This window comes from Primulina tabacum, chromosome 10 (genome assembly GCF_025594145.1).
Source record: "Primulina tabacum isolate GXHZ01 chromosome 10, ASM2559414v2, whole genome shotgun sequence".
NCBI classification, from domain to species: domain Eukaryota; kingdom Viridiplantae; phylum Streptophyta; class Magnoliopsida; order Lamiales; family Gesneriaceae; genus Primulina; species Primulina tabacum.
This window is the reverse complement of record NC_134559.1, coordinates 28,282,216-28,296,224: the sequence shown is the minus strand read 5'-3', so window position 1 is coordinate 28,296,224 and position 14,009 is coordinate 28,282,216. Positions and strand designations below refer to the sequence as shown.

At 43.3% G+C, this 14,009-nt stretch overlaps 13 non-coding genes and 4 pseudogenes across 13 annotated transcripts; all 17 read left to right on the top strand.

The window, feature by feature from the left end:
• Positions 1 to 553: 553 nt before the first annotated feature.
• LOC142511650 (5S ribosomal RNA) lies at positions 554 to 672 on the top strand (annotated as a pseudogene).
• A 390-nt stretch (positions 673 to 1,062) lies between these two features.
• On the top strand, positions 1,063 to 1,181 carry LOC142512617 (5S ribosomal RNA; annotated as a pseudogene).
• A 530-nt stretch (positions 1,182 to 1,711) lies between these two features.
• Positions 1,712 to 1,830, top strand: LOC142515152 (5S ribosomal RNA). Its single transcript, XR_012811010.1, has one exon. It is a non-coding gene; the product is annotated as a 5S ribosomal RNA (ribosomal RNA).
• A 684-nt stretch (positions 1,831 to 2,514) lies between these two features.
• LOC142511016 (5S ribosomal RNA) lies at positions 2,515 to 2,633 on the top strand (annotated as a pseudogene).
• Positions 2,634 to 3,229: 596 nt separating this feature from the next.
• Positions 3,230 to 3,347, top strand: LOC142511610 (5S ribosomal RNA; annotated as a pseudogene).
• Positions 3,348 to 4,029: 682 nt separating this feature from the next.
• On the top strand, positions 4,030 to 4,148 carry LOC142509479 (5S ribosomal RNA). Its single transcript, XR_012807651.1, has one exon. It is a non-coding gene; the product is annotated as a 5S ribosomal RNA (ribosomal RNA).
• A 675-nt stretch (positions 4,149 to 4,823) lies between these two features.
• LOC142517507 (5S ribosomal RNA) lies at positions 4,824 to 4,942 on the top strand. The gene has a single exon (XR_012813249.1). It is a non-coding gene; the product is annotated as a 5S ribosomal RNA (ribosomal RNA).
• A 683-nt stretch (positions 4,943 to 5,625) lies between these two features.
• Positions 5,626 to 5,744, top strand: LOC142509163 (5S ribosomal RNA). The gene has a single exon (XR_012807350.1). It is a non-coding gene; the product is annotated as a 5S ribosomal RNA (ribosomal RNA).
• A 1,522-nt stretch (positions 5,745 to 7,266) lies between these two features.
• Positions 7,267 to 7,385, top strand: LOC142515738 (5S ribosomal RNA). The gene has a single exon (XR_012811567.1). It is a non-coding gene; the product is annotated as a 5S ribosomal RNA (ribosomal RNA).
• Positions 7,386 to 8,069: 684 nt separating this feature from the next.
• LOC142508150 (5S ribosomal RNA) lies at positions 8,070 to 8,187 on the top strand. The gene has a single exon (XR_012806378.1). It is a non-coding gene; the product is annotated as a 5S ribosomal RNA (ribosomal RNA).
• A 683-nt stretch (positions 8,188 to 8,870) lies between these two features.
• Positions 8,871 to 8,988, top strand: LOC142514897 (5S ribosomal RNA). Its single transcript, XR_012810771.1, has one exon. It is a non-coding gene; the product is annotated as a 5S ribosomal RNA (ribosomal RNA).
• A 684-nt stretch (positions 8,989 to 9,672) lies between these two features.
• On the top strand, positions 9,673 to 9,790 carry LOC142510043 (5S ribosomal RNA). Its single transcript, XR_012808183.1, has one exon. It is a non-coding gene; the product is annotated as a 5S ribosomal RNA (ribosomal RNA).
• Positions 9,791 to 10,473: 683 nt separating this feature from the next.
• On the top strand, positions 10,474 to 10,592 carry LOC142508358 (5S ribosomal RNA). The gene has a single exon (XR_012806575.1). It is a non-coding gene; the product is annotated as a 5S ribosomal RNA (ribosomal RNA).
• A 660-nt stretch (positions 10,593 to 11,252) lies between these two features.
• LOC142507483 (5S ribosomal RNA) lies at positions 11,253 to 11,370 on the top strand. Its single transcript, XR_012805740.1, has one exon. It is a non-coding gene; the product is annotated as a 5S ribosomal RNA (ribosomal RNA).
• A 684-nt stretch (positions 11,371 to 12,054) lies between these two features.
• Positions 12,055 to 12,173, top strand: LOC142509250 (5S ribosomal RNA). Its single transcript, XR_012807434.1, has one exon. It is a non-coding gene; the product is annotated as a 5S ribosomal RNA (ribosomal RNA).
• Positions 12,174 to 12,843: 670 nt separating this feature from the next.
• Positions 12,844 to 12,962, top strand: LOC142516531 (5S ribosomal RNA). Its single transcript, XR_012812321.1, has one exon. It is a non-coding gene; the product is annotated as a 5S ribosomal RNA (ribosomal RNA).
• A 581-nt stretch (positions 12,963 to 13,543) lies between these two features.
• On the top strand, positions 13,544 to 13,662 carry LOC142507770 (5S ribosomal RNA). The gene has a single exon (XR_012806017.1). It is a non-coding gene; the product is annotated as a 5S ribosomal RNA (ribosomal RNA).
• Positions 13,663 to 14,009: the final 347 nt, after the last annotated feature.

The window sequence follows — 14,009 nt, the reverse complement described above, 5'->3', positions numbered from 1 at the left end:
AGACAAAATTGTAGGCTAATTTGATTGTAAACTGGCAAACGAACGAGACTTTTTGCTTCGCAATGAGCTGGCGAGATTTTAGCCAAATTCATTCTCTAAGACCTTCTAATTTGCGATTTTCCGCTTCTGTTAAGCTTCCGTTTCCTCGGGAAATTCGCTTAGGAAGTCCGAAATTCGATTCCGGTTCCATTTTATCGTATCCCAAGCATAATAATAGCTTTACTTTCGCTATTTTCTACTTCTTATTTTTTTTTCTATTTTCTATGAACATTTAGCGATTTTTGTTGTCGTGAGCCGGTTATGTGCGGAAAGGTATGACGCAGATTACTCCGGAGACGATTAACTCATTATAAACAATTATTTCGACTGTTTTATCAATAATTTATGTAAACGGTCGCGACACGAGGACTTCCCAGGTAGGTCACCCATCCTAGCTCTGTCGTCGCACCAGAACGCGACACGAGGACTTCCCAGAGCAGTGCCGCGTGTTGTCCATCGCCTCCTGCTCCACACGTGCTCGAGAGATATAAGAATAAACATCCCACTTAATGTCGGGTGCGATCATACCAGCCCTAATGCACCAGATCCCATCGGAACGCCGAAGTTAAGCGTGCTTGGACGAGAGCTGTACGTGGATGGGTGACCCCCTAGGATATCCTCGTGTTGCACCCCTTTTCGTGTTTTTCTATTTTTGATTACTTGTTGACTGGCGATTTTCGGCTCAACTTATCTGAATCTCGATCGGGACTAGATAAAACATGTGAAATCAACGTAGCTAGGGAACTGCGGTATTTGGACAAAGCATAATAATAGCTTTACATTCGCTATTTTCTTCTTCTAATTTTTTTTCTATTTTCTGAGAACATTTAGCGATTTTTGTTGTCGTGATCCGGTGCTGTGTGGAAGGGTATGACACAGATTACTCCGGTGACGGTGAACTCATTAAAAACAATTATTTCGAGCTTAACTTCATGGTTTTAGATAGCAGTGCCGCGTGTTGTCCATCGCCGCCGGCTCCACACGTACTCGAGGGATGTAAGAATAAAAATCCCACTCAATGTCGGGTGCGATCATACCAGCAATAATGTACCAGATCCCATCATACTTCCGAAGTTAAGCGTGCTTGGGCGAGAGCACTACTATGATGTGTAACCCCCTGGGAAGTCCTCGTGTTGAACCCCTTTTCCGTGTTTTTCTATTTTTGATTACTTGTTGACAGACGATTTTCGGCTCTAATCATCTGAATCTCGATCGGGACCAGATAAGTCATGTGAAATTAACGTAGCTCGGGCACTGCCGGATTTGGAAAAAATTGTAGCCTAATTTGATTTTAAACGGGCAAACGAACGAGACTCATTACTCCGCAATGAGCTGGCGAGATTTTAGCCGAATTCCTTCTCTAAGACCCTCTAATTTGCGATTTTCCGCTTCTGTTAAGCTTTCGTTTTCTCGTGATCCGGTTCTGTGCGTAGATTACTCCGGTGACGGTTAGCTCATTAAAAACAATAATTTCGACTGTTTTAGCCATAATTTACGTAAGTGATCGCGACACGAGGACTGCCCAGGGAGGTCACCCATCCTCGCTGTGCCATCGCGCCAGAACACTTAATTTCATGGTTCTGATTGGGCGAGAGCAGTGCCGCGTGTTGTCCATCGCCGCCCACTCCACACGTACTCGAGGGATATAAAAATAAACATCCCACTCAATGTCGGGTGCGATCATACCAGCACTAATGCAACGAATCCCATCAGAACTCCGAAGTTAAGCGTGCTTGGGCGAGGGCAGTACTAGGATGGGTGACCCCCTAGGAAGTCCTCGTGTTGCACCCATTTTCGTGTTTTTCTATTTTTGATTACTTGTTGACAGACGATTTTTGGCTCAATTCATCTGAATCTCGATCGGGACCAGATAAGACATGTGAAATAAACGTTGCTCGGGCACTGCCAGATTTGGACAAAATTGTAGGCTAATTTGATTGTAAAAGGGCAAACGAGCGAGACTCATTACTCCGCAACGAGGTTGCGAGATTTTAGCCGAATTCTTTCTCTAAGACCCTCTAATTTGCGATTTTCCGCTTTTGTTAAACTTCTGTTTCCTCTAAAAATCCGCTTAGGAAGTCCAAAATTCGATTTCGGTTCCATTTTATCGTATCTCAGGCATAATAATAGCTTTAAATTCGTTATTTTCTTCTTCTTATTTTATTTTCTATTTTCTGGGAAAATTTACCGATTTTTGTTGTCGTGAGCCGGTTCTGTGCCGAAAGGTATGAAGAGAATTGCTCTGGAGACGGTTAACTCATTAAAAAAAATTATTTCGACTGTTTTAGCCATATTTTACGTAAACGGTCGGGACACGAGGACTTCCCAGGGAGGTCACCCATCCTAGTTCTGCCATCGCGACAGAACGCTTAACTTCATGGTTCTGATTGGGCTTGAGCAGTGCCGAGTGTTGTCCATCGCTGCCTGCTCCACACGTACTCAAGAGATATAAGAATAAACATCCCACTCAATGTTGGGTGCGATCATACCAGCACTAATGCACCGCATCCTATCATAACTCCGAAGTTAAGCGTGCTTGGGCGAGAGCAGTACTAAAATGGGTGACCCACTGGAAAGACCTTGTGTTGCACCCCTTTTCGTGTTTTTCTATTTTTTATTACTTGTTGACAGACGATTTTAGGCTCAAATCATCTGAATCTCGATCGGGACCAGATAAGACATGTGAAATAAACATAGCTCGAGCACTGCCGGATTTGGACAAAATTTTTTTCTAATTTGATTGTAAACGGGCAAACGAACGAGACTCATTACTCTGCAATGAGCTGGCGAGATTTTAGCCGAATTCCTTCTCTAAGACCCTATAATTTGCGATTTTCCGCTTCTGTTAATCTTCCGTTTCCTATTGAAATCCGCTTAGGAAGTTTGAAATTCGATTCATGTTCCATTTTATCGTATCCCAGGCATAATATAAGCTTTACCTTCGCTATTTTCTTCTTCTTATTTTTTTTTGTATTTTTTGGGAGCATTTAGCGATTTTTGTTGTCGTGAGCCGGTTCTGTGCGGAAGGGTATGACGCTGATTTCTCCGGAGACGGTTAACTCATTAAAAACAATTATTTCGAGCTTAACTTCATGGTTCTGATTGGACGAGAGCAGTGCCGCGTTTTGTCCATCGTCGCCCGCTCCACACGTACTCAAGGGATATAATAGTAAAAATCCCAATCAATGTCGGGTGCGATCATACAAGCAATAATGCACCGGACGTATAAAAACTCCGAAGTTAAGCGTGCTTGGGCGTGAGCAGTACTAGGATGGGTGACCCCCTGGGAAGTCCTCGTGTTGCACCCCTTTTCGTGTTTTTCTATTTTTTATTACTTGTTGACAGACGATTTTCAGCTCAAATCATCTGAATCTCGATCGAGACCAGATAAGACATGTGAAATCAACGTAGCTCGGGAACTGCCGGATTTGGACAAAATTGTGGCCTAATTTGATTGTAAACGGGCAAACGAACGAGACTCATTTCTCCGCAATGAGCTGGCGAGATTTTAGCTGAATTCCATCTCTAAGACCCTCTAATTTGCGATTTTCCGCTTCTGTTAAGCTTCCGTTTCCTCGAGAAATCCGCTTAGGTAGTTAAAAATTCGATTCCGTTTCCATTTTATCGTATCCCACGCATAATAATAGCATTATATTCGCTATTTTCTTATTCTTATTTTTTTCTATTTTCTGGGAACATTTAGCGATTTTTGTTGTAGTGAGCCGGTTATGTGCGAAAGGGTATGACGCATATTACTCCGTGGACAGTTAACTCATTAAAAACAATTATTTCGACTGTTTTAGCCATAATTTACGTAAACGGTCGCGACACGAGGACTTCCCTGGGAGGTCACCCATCCTAACTCTGCCGTCTGGCCAGAACGCTTAACTTCATGGTTCTGATTGGGCTAGAGCAGTGACGCGTATTGTCCATCGCCGCCTGCTCCACACGTACTCGAGGGATATAAGAATAAACATCCAATTCAATGTCGGGTGCGATCGTACCAGCCCTAATGCACCAGATCCCATCGGAACTCTGAAGTTAAGCGTGTTTGGGCGAGAGCAGTACTAGGATGGGTGACCCCTTAGGATGTCCTCGTTTTGCACCCCTTTTCGTCTTTTTCTATTTTTGACTACTTGTTGACGGACGATTTTCGGCTCAAATCATCTGAATCTCGATCGGGACCAGATAAGACATGTGAAATCAACGTAGCTCGGGCACTGCCGTATTTGGATAAAATTGTAGCCTAATTTGATTGTAAACGGGCAAACGAAAGAGGCTCATTACTCTGCAATGAGCTTGCGAGATTTTAGCCAAATTCCTTCTCTAAGACCCTCTAATTTGCGATTTTCCGCTTCTGTTAAGCTTCCATTTCCTCGAGAAATCCGCTTAGGAAGTTGGAAATTCGATTCCTGTTCCATTTTATTATCGTATCCCAAGCGAAAAAATAGCTTTACATTCGATATTTTCTTCTTCTTATTTTTTTTTTCTATTTTCTGGGAACATTTAGCGATTTTTGATGTCGTGAGCCGGTTCTGTGCAAAGATTACTCCGGAGACGCTTAACTCAGTAAAAACAATTATTTCGATTGTTTTAGCCATAATTTACGTAAGTGGTCGCGACATGAGGACTGCCTAGGGAGGTCACCCATCCTCGCTCTGCCATCGCGCCAGAACACTTAACTTCATGGTTCTGATTGGACGAGAGCAGCGCCGCGTGTTGTCCATCGCCGCCCACTCCACACGTACTCGAGGGATATAAGAATAAACATCCCACTCAATGTCAGGTGCGATCATACCAGCACTAATGCACCGAATCCCATCAGAACTGCGAAGTTAAGCGAGCTTGGGCGAGAGCAGTACTAGGATGGGTGACCCCCTAGGAAGTCCTCGTGTTGCACCCATTTTCGTGTTTTTCTATTTTTGATTACTTGTTGACAGACGATTTTCGGCTCAAATCATCTGAATCTCGATTGGGACCAGATAAGACATGTGAAATAAACGTAGCTCGGGCACTGCCGGATTTGGACAAAATTGTAGGCCAATTTGATTGTAAACGGGCAAACGAACGAGACTCGTTACTCCGCAACGAGGTTGCGAAATTTTAGCCGAATTCCTTCTCTAAGCCCTCTAATTTGCGATTTTCCGCTTTTGTTAAGCTTCTGTTTCCTCGAGAAATCAGCTTAGTAAGTCCGAAATTCGATTCCGGTTCCATTTTATCGTATCCCAGGCATAATAATAGCTTTACATTCATTATTTTCTTCTTCTTATTTTTTTTTCTATTTTCTGGGAACATTTAGCGATTTTTGTTGTCGTGAGCCGGTTCTGTGCGGAAGGGTATGACACAGATTACTCCGGAGATGGTTAACTCATTAAAAACAATTATTTCGACTGTTTAAGCCATAATTTACGTAAACGGTCGCGACACGAGGATTGCCCAGGGAGGTCACCCATCCTAGCTCTGCCATCGCGATAGAACGCTTAACTTCATGGTTCGAATTGGGCTTGAGCAGTGCCGAGTGTTGTCCATCGCCGCCTTCTCCACAGGTACTCGAGAGATATAAGAATAAACATCCTTCTCAATGTCGGGTGCGATCATACCACCACTAATGCACCGCATCCCATCAGAACTCCGAAGTTAAGCATGCTTGGGCGGGAGCAGTACTAGGATAGGTGACCCCCTGGGAAGTCCTCGTGTTGCACCTTTTTTCGTGTTTTTCTATTTTTGATTACTTGTTGACAGACGATTTTCGGCTCAAATCATCTGAATCTCGATCGAGACCAGATAAGACATGTGAAATCAACGTAGCTCGGGCACTGCCGGATTTGGACAATATTTTTTCCTAATTTGATTGTAAACGGGCAAACGAACGAGACTCATTACTCCGTAACGAAATGGCGAGATTTTAGCCGAATTCCTTTTCTAAGACCCTCTAATTTGCGATTTTACGCTTCTGTTTAGCATCCGTTTCCTCGAGAAATCCGCTTAGGAAGTCCGAAATTCGATTCCGGTTCCATTTTATCGTATCCCAGTTATAATAATAGCTTTACATTCGCTATTTTCTTCTTCTTTTTTTCTATTTTCTGGGAACATTTAGCGATTTTTGTTGTCGTGAGCCGGTTCTGTGCGGAAGGGAATGATGCAGATTACTCCGGAGACGGTTAACTCATTAAAAACAATTATTTCGGCTGTTTTAGCTATAATTTACGTAAACGGTCGCAACACGAGGACTTGTTAGGGAGGTCACCCATCTTAGCTCTACCATCGCGCCAGAACGCTTAACTTCATGGTTCTGATTTGGCGAGAGCAGTGCCGTGTGTTGTCCATCGCCGCCCGCTCCACACGTACTCGAGGGATATAAGAATAAAAATCCCACTCAATGTCCTCGTGTTGCACCTTTTTCGTGTTTTTCTAATTTTGATTACTTGTTGATAGACGATTTTCGTCTCAAATCATCTGAATCTCGATCGGGACCAGATAACACATGTAAAATCAACGTAGCTCGGGCACTGTCGGATTTGGACAAAATTGTAGCCTAATTTGATTGTAAACAGGCAAATGAACGAGACTCATTGCTCCGCAATGAGCTGGCGAGATTTTATCTGAATTCCTTCTCGAAGACCCTCTAATTTGCGATTTTCCGCTTCTGTTAAGCTTCCGTTTCCTCGTGAAATCCGCTTAGGAAGTTTGAAATTCGATTCCGGTTCCATTTTATCGTATCCCAAGCATAATAATAGCTTTACATTCGATTTTTTCTTATTCTTATTTTTTTCTATTTTCTGGGAACATTTAGCGATTTCTGTTGTCGTGAGCTGGTTCTGTGCGGAAAGGTATGACGTAGATTACTCCGGAGACGTTTAACTCATTAAAAACAATTATTTCGACTGTTTTACCCATAAATTACGTAAACGGTCGTGACATAGGACTTCCCAAGGAGGTCACCCATCCTAGCTCTGCCATCGCGCCATAACGCTTTACTTTATGGTTCTGATTGGACGAGAGCAGTGCCGCGTGTCGTCTATCGCAACCGACTCCATACGTACTCGAGGGATATAACAATAAAAATCCCACTCAATTTCGAGTGCGATCATACCAGCACTAATGCACCGGATCCCATTAGAACTCCGAAGTTAAACGTGTTGGGCGAGTTCAGTGCCGCATGTTGTCTATCGCTGCCCGCTCCACTCGTACTCGAGGGATATAAGAATAAAAATCTCACTCAATGTCAGGTGCGATCATACCAGCACTAATGCACCAGATCCCATCAGAACTCCGAAGTCAACCGTGCTTGGGCTAGAGCAGTACTAGGATGGGTGACCCCCTGGGAAGTCCTCGTGTTGCACCTCTTTTCGTGTTAATCTATTTTTTATTACTTGTTGACAGACGATTTTCGGCTCAAATCATCTGAGTCTCGATCGGGACAAGATAAGACATGTGAAATCAACGTAGCTCGGGCATTGCCGGATTTGGACAAAATTATTTGCTAATTTGATTGTAAACGGGCAAACGAACGAGACACATTACTCCGCAATGAGCTGGCAAGATTTTAGCCGAATTCTTTCTTTAAAACCCTCTAATTTGCGATTTTCCGCTTCTGTTAAGCTTCCTTTTCCTCGAGAAATCTTCTTAGAAAGTTTGAAATTCGATTCCTATTCCATTTTATCGTATCTCAGGCATAATAATAGCTTTACATTCGATATTTTCTTCTTCTTATTTTTTTTTCTAATTTCTGGGAACATTTAGCGATTTTTGTTGCCGTGAGCCGGTTCTGTGCGGAATGGTATGACGATGATTACTCCGGAGACGGTTAACTCATTAAAAACAATTATTTCGACTGTTTTAGCCATAATTTACGTAAACGGTCGCGACACGAGGACTTCCCAGGAAGGTCACCCATCCTAGCTCTGCCATCGCGCCAGAACGCTTAACTTCATGGTTCTGATTGGGCGAGAGCAGTGCCGCATGTTGTCCATCGTCGCCCGCTCCACACGTACTCGAGAGATATAAGAATAAACATCCCACTCAATTTCGGGTGCGATCATACCAGCACTAATGCACCAGATCCCATCAGAACTCCGAAGTTAAGCGTGCTTGGGCAAGAACAGTAATAGGAAGGGTGACCCCTGGGAAGTCCTCGTGTTGCACTCCTTTTCGTGATTTTCTGTTTTTGATTACTTGTTGACAGCCGATTTTCAGCTCAAATCATCTGAATCTCGATCGAGACCAGATAAGGCATGAGAAATCAACGTAGCTTGGGAACTGCCGAATTTGGACAAAATTGTAGCCTAATTTGATTGTAAACGGGCAAAAAAATTAGACTCATTACTACGCAATGAGCTGACGAGATTTTAGCCGAATTCCTTCTCTAAGACCCTCTAATTTGCGATTTTCCGCTTCTGTTAAGCTTCTGTTTCCTCGAGAAATCCGCTTAGGAAGTTCGAAATTCTATTCTTGTTCCATTTTTTCGTATCTCAGGCGTAATAATGGCTTTACATTCGCTATTTTCTTTTTCTTATTTTTTTTTTCTATTTTCAGGGAACATTTAGCGATTTTTATTGTCGTGAGCCGGTTCTGTGCGGAAAGGTATGACGCAGATTACTCCGGAGACGGTTAACTCATTAAAACAATTATTTCGACATTTTTAGCCATAATTTACGTAAACGGTCGTGACACGAGGACTTCCCAGGGAGGTCACCCATCCTAGGTCTGCCATCGCGCCAGAACGCAAACTTCATGGTTCTGATTGGGCGAGGGCAGTTCCACGTGTTGTCCATCGCCGCCCGCTCCACACGTACTCGAAGGATATAAGAATAAACATCCTTCTCAATGGCAGGTGCGATCATACCAGCACTAATGCACTGGATCCCATCAGAACTCCGAAGTTAAGCGTGCTTGGGCGAGTGCTGTACTAGGATGGGTGACCCCTGGGAAGTCCTCGTGTTGCACCTCTTTTCGTGTTTTTCTATTTTTGATTACTTGTTGACAGACGATTTTCGGCTCAAATCATCTGAATCTCGATCGGGACCAGATAAGACATGTGAAATCAACGTAGCTCGGGCACTGCCGGATTTGGACAAAATTGTAGCCTAATTTGATTGTAAACGGGCAAACGAACGAGACTCATTACTCCGCAATGAGCTGGCGAGATTTTAGCCGAATTCTTTCTCTAAGACCCTCTAATTTGCGATTTTTCGCTTCTGTTAAACTTTTGTTTCCTCGAGAAATCCTCTTAGAAAGTTTGAAATTCGATTCCTGTTCCATTTTATCGTATTTCAGGCATAATAATAGCTTTACATTCGATATTTTCTTCTTCTTATTTTTTTTTCTATTTTCTGGGAACATTTAGCGATTTTTGTTGTCGTGAGCCGGTTCTGTGCGGAACGGTATGACGCAGATTACTCCAGAGACGGTTAACTCATTAAAAACAATTATTTCGACTCTTTTAGCCATAATTTACGTAAACGGTCGCGACACGAGGACTTCCCAGGAAGGTCACCCATCCTAGCTCTGCCATCGCGCCAGAACGCTTAACTTCATGGTTCTTATTGGGCGAGAGCAGTGCCGCGTGTTGTCCATCGTCGCCCGCTCTACACGTACTCATGAGATATAAGAATAAACATCCCACTCAATGTCGGGTGCGATCATACCAGAACTAATGCACCGGATCCCATCAGAACTCCGAAGTTAAGCGTGCTTGGGCAAGAGCAGTGCTATGATGGGTGACCCCTAATAAGTCCTCGTGTTGCACCCCTTTTCGAGATTTTCTATTTTTGATTACGTGTTGACAGCCGATTTTCGGCTCAAATCATCTGAATCTCGATCGTGACCAGATAAGGCATGTGAAATCAACGTAGCTCGGGATATGCCGGATTTGGACAAAATTGTAGCCTAATTTGATTGTAAACGGGCAAACGAACGAGACTCATTACTCCGCAATGAGATGACGAGATTTTAGCCGGATTCCTTCTCTAAGACCCTCTAATTTGCGATTTTCTGCTTCTGTTAAGCTTCTGTTTCCTCGAGAAATCCGCTTAGGAAGTTCGAAATTCGATTCCGGTTCCATTTTATCGTATCCCAGGCATAATAATAGCTTTACATTCTCTATTTTTTTCTTCTTATTTTTTTTCTATTTTCTGGGAACATTTAGAGATTTTTGTTGTCGTGAGCCGGTTCTGTGCGGCAGGGTATGACGTAGATTACTCCGGATTCGATTAACTCATTAAAAACAATTATTTCGACTGTTTTAGCCATAATTTACCTAAACGGTCGCGACACGAGGACTTCCCAGGGAGGTCACCCATCATAGCTCAGCCATCGCGCTAGAACGCTTAACTTCATGGTTCTTATTGTGAGAGAGCAGTGCCGCATGTTGTCCATCGCCGCCCGCTCCGCACGTAATCGAGGGATATAAGAATAAAAATCCCACTCAATGTCGGGTGCAATCATACCAGCACTAATGCACCGGATCCCAACAGAACTCCGAAGTCAACCGTGCTTGGGCTAGAGCAGTACTAGGATGGGTGACCCCCTGGGAAGTCCTCATGTTGCACCTTTTTTCGTGTTAATCTATTTTTGATTACTTGTTGACAGACGATTTTCGGCTCAAATCATCTGAATCTCGATCGGGACTAGATAAGTATTGTGAAATCAACGTAGCTCGGGCACTGCCGGATTTGGACAAAATTGTAGCCTAAATTGATTGTAAACGGGCAAAAAAATGAGACTCATTACTCCGCAATGAGCTGACGAGATTTTAGCCGAATTCCTTCTCTAAGACCCTCTAATTTGCAATTTTCCGCTTACGTTAAGTTTTTGTTTCCTCTAGAAATCGGCTTAGGAAGTTCGAAAATCGATTCTTGTTCCATTTTATCGTATCTCAGGCATAATAATAGCTTTACATTCGCTATTTTCTTCTTCTTATTTTTTTTCTATTTTCTGGGAACATTTAGCGATTTTTATTGTAGTGAGCCGGTTCTGTGCAGAAGGGTATGACGCAGATTACTCCGGAGATTGTTAACTCATTAAAGCAATAATTTACGTAAACGGTCGCGACACGAGGACTTCCCAGGGAGGTCACTCATCCTAGCTCTGCCATCGCGCTAGAAAGCAAACTTATTGGTTCTGATTGGGCGAGAGCAGTGCCGCGTGTTGTCCATCGCCGCCCGCTCCACACGTACTCGAGGGATATAAGAATAAACATCCTACTCAATGTCAGGTGCGATCATACCAGCACTAATGCACTGGATCCTATCAGAGCTCCGAAGTTAAGCGTGCTTGGGCGAGTGCAGTACTAGGATGGGTGACCCCTGGAAAGTCCTCGTGTTGCACCTCTTTTCGTGTTTTTCTGTTTTTGATTACTTGTTGACAGACGATTTTCGGCTCAAATCATCTGAATCTCGATCGGGACCAGATAAGACATGTGAAATCAACGTAGCTCGGGCACAGCCGGATTCGGACAAAATTTTAGCCTAATTTGATTGTAAACGGGCAAATGAACGAGACTCATTACTCCGCAATGAGCTGGCGAGATTTTAGCCGAATTCCTTCTCTAAGACCCTCTAATTTGCGATTTTCTGCTTCTGTTAAGCTTCCGTTTCCTCAAGAAATCCGCTTAGGAAAATCCAAATTCGATTCCTGTTCCATTTTATCGTATCTCAGGCATAATAATAGCTTTACATTCGATATTTTTTTCTTCTTATTTTTTTTTCTATTTTCTGGGAACATTTAGCGATTTTTGTTGCCGTGAGCCGGTTCTGTGCGGAAGGTTATGACGCAGATTACTCCGGAAAGGGTTAAATTATTAAAAACAATTATTTCGACTGTTTTAGCCATAATTTACGTAAACGGTCGCGACACGAGAACTTCCAAGGGAGGTCACCCATCCTAGCTCAGCCATCGCGCCAGAACGCTTAACTTCATGGTTCTGATTGTGCGAGAGCAGTACCGCGTCTTGTCCATCGTCGGCCGCTCCACACGTACTCGAGAGATATAAGAATAAACATCCCACACAATGTCGGATGCTATCATACTAGAAGTAATGCACCGGATCCCATTAGAACTCCGATGTTAAGCGTGCTTGGGCGAGTGCAGTACTAGGATGGGTGACCCCTTGGGAAGTTCTCGTGTTGCACCCCTTTTCGTGTTTTTCTATTTTTGATTACTTGTTGACAGCCGATTTTCGGCTAAAATAATCTGAATCTCGATCGGGATCAGATAAAACTTGTGAAATCAACGTAGCTCGGGCACTGCCTGATTTGGACAAAATTGTAGCCTAATTTGATTGTAAACGGGCAACGAACGAGGCTCAATGCGGATCGAGATTTTAGCCGAATACCTTCTCTAAAGCCCTCTAATTTACGATTTTCCGCTTCAGTTAAGCCTCCGTTTCATCGAGAAATCAGCTTAAGAAGTTCGAAATTCGATTCCTATTCCATTTTCTCGTATCTCATGCATAATAATAGCTTTACATTCGCTATTTTCTTCTTCTTATTTTTTTTCTATTTTCTGGGAACATTTAGCGATTTTTGTTGCTGTGAGCTGGTTTTGTGCGGAAGGGTATGTCGCAGATTACTCCGGAGACGGTTAACTCATTAAAAACAATTAGATCAACTGTTTTAGCCATAATTTACGTATACGGTCGTCACACGAGGACTTCCCAGGAAGGTCACCCATCCTATCTTTGCCATCGCGCCAGAACGCTTAACTTCATGGTTCTGATTGGGGGAGAGTAGTGCCGCGTGTTGTCCATCGTTGCCCGCTCCACACGTACTCGAAAGATATAAGATTAAAAATCATCTAAATGTCGGGTGCGATCATACTAGCACTAATGCACCGGATCCCTTCAGAATTTCGAAGTTAAGCGTGCTTGGGCGAGAGCAGTACTAGGATGGGTGACCCCCGGGGAAGTCCTCGTGTTGCACCCCTTTTCGTGTTTTTCTATTTTTGATTACTTGTTGACAGACGATTTTCGGCTCAAATCATCTCAATCTCGATCGGGAGCAGATAAGACATGTGAAATCAACGTAGCTCGGGCACTGCCGGATTTGGACAAAATTGTAGACTAATTTGACTGTTAAACTTCCGTTTCCTCGAGAAATCCGCTTAGGAAGTCCGAAATTCGATTCTTGTTCCATCTTATGGTATCCCAGGCATAATAATAGCTTTACATTCGCTATTTTCTTCTTCTTATTTTTTTTATTTTTTGGGAACATTTAGCGATTTTTGTTATCGTGAGCCGATTCTGTGCGGAAAAGGGTATGACGCAGATTATTCTGGAGACGGTTACCTCATTAAAAACAATTATTTCGACTGTTTTAGCTATAATTTACATAAACGGTCGCGACACGAGGACTTCCTAGGGAGGTCACCCATCCTAGCTCTACCATCGCGCCAGAACGCTTAACTTCATCGTTCTCATTGGTCGTGAGCAGTGCCACGTGTTGTCCATTGTCGCCCGCTCCACACGTACTCGAGAGATATAAGAATAAACATCCCACTCAATGTCGGGTGCTATCATGCTAGCACTAATGCACCGGATCCCATCAGAACTCCGAAGTTAAGCATGATTGGGCGAGAGCAGTACTAGGATGGGTGACCCGCTGGGAAGTCCTCGTGTTGCACCCCTTTTCGTGTTTTTCTACTTTTAATTACTTGTTGACAGGCGATTTTCGGTTCAAATCATCTGATTCTCGATCGGGACCAAATAAGAAATGTGAAATCAACGTAGCTCGGGAACTGCCGGATTTGGACAAAATTGTAGGCTAATTTGATTGTAAATGGGCAAACGGACGAGACTCATTACTACGCAATAAGCTGACGAGATTTTAGTCGAATTCCTTCTCTAAGACCCTCTAATTTGCGATTTATCGCTTTTGTTCAGCTTTCTTTTCCTCGAGAAATCCGCCTAGATAGTTCGAAATTCGATTCCGGTTCCATTTTATCGTATCCCAGGCATAATAATAGCTTTACAT